The sequence below is a fragment of the Myotis davidii genome, unplaced genomic scaffold (assembly GCF_000327345.1).
Source record: "Myotis davidii unplaced genomic scaffold, ASM32734v1 scaffold356, whole genome shotgun sequence".
Lineage (NCBI taxonomy): Eukaryota > Metazoa > Chordata > Mammalia > Chiroptera > Vespertilionidae > Myotis > Myotis davidii.
This window is the reverse complement of record NW_006288188.1, coordinates 210633-211858: the sequence shown is the minus strand read 5'-3', so window position 1 is coordinate 211858 and position 1226 is coordinate 210633. Positions and strand designations below refer to the sequence as shown.

The window sequence follows — 1226 nt, the reverse complement described above, 5'->3', positions numbered from 1 at the left end:
TTAGGCAAGCAGGCAGAGTGGTTAGATGCAATCAGGCAGGTAGGCAGGTAAGTGGTTAGGAGCCAGTGGTGACGGATTGCGAGAGGGATGTCCCAGATTGGACAGGGTGCAGGCTGGGCTGAGGGATACCCCCCCCACACCCCTGTGCACTGGGCCACTAGTTATTGAATAACATGTTAACTAGGAAATCTAGGTGAATGTTATCAGTAATCATACCATTGTATTAATTATGCTACAATCATGTCATTACTATAGGAATCAGACCATTCTTTCTACATTTCTCTTATGATTAAAATTTTATAACAGGTACTAGAGGCCTGGCACATGAAATTCGTGTGTGGGTATGGTCCCTAGGCTGGCCTGGGATCAGGGCCATCTTCCCTGGCTGCCCGCAGCTGGCCCTGCCCTCCCCTGCCACCCATCCTCGTTCTCCATCGGTGCCCGGTACCTGACGGCTGGGCGAAGGGACTGAGAGATCGGTTGTTCCCACTGCTCGCTGGCCCCGTCCCTGCCTCAGGTTTGCGCTCTGTGTGAGGGGCTACCAGCAGGGTGGGGGCCTTGGCCTGGCACTCCCCACATCCCCTGCCATCCACCCCAGGTTCCCCGTTTGCCATCAGGCGATCGGATTCTGCCAGGGGAAAGGGACCGAGAGGTGGTTAGTGCGCCTCATTGTGACCGGCCCAGCAGTCATTCCACTGTTAGGGTCAATTTGCATGTTACCCTTGTATTATATAGGATAACATTTTTAATGATTGTTTCAGTCAATTACATAAACATGTGCTATGAAGTCAACAACTGCCTTCAGCTTATTTTCCCTAGAAATACATGCAGAGAAGTCAGGTGATGATCACTAGAGGTAAAGATAAGAAAGCACCTTGGTGGAAAGAGAGAATCACATGAACAGAGTCCCGACAAAGGGAGCCCAATCACTCGTAACATGAAAATAAGTGATATATGGGAGCAGCTCAGACTTATTCTTCCAAAATGCACTTGACATAGAAGATTGAAAGCATCAGATGAAGCAGCAGCCAGCAGAATACCCCATCTTCATGACCCCTTAGTAAGGGATAGTGCAGAGGGATTAACTAGAACCATAACAGCTGAAAAGCTCATCTTCTCCCAAAGCTTTGATGTCTTCCAGCAAATCTTCCATGTCTACTCATCAACTGTAAATCATTCCCTCACTCATCTCATTCCTCCTTCCTGATCCTGCACAACCCACATAG

At 48.9% G+C, this 1226-nt stretch overlaps 1 protein-coding gene across 1 annotated transcript in view; it reads right to left on the bottom strand.

The window, feature by feature from the left end:
- LOC102761301 (ATP-binding cassette sub-family G member 2) overlaps window positions 1-1226 on the bottom strand; it is a 42192-nt gene that overhangs the window by 29772 nt on the left and 11194 nt on the right. The gene's annotated exons all lie outside the window — the stretch shown is intronic.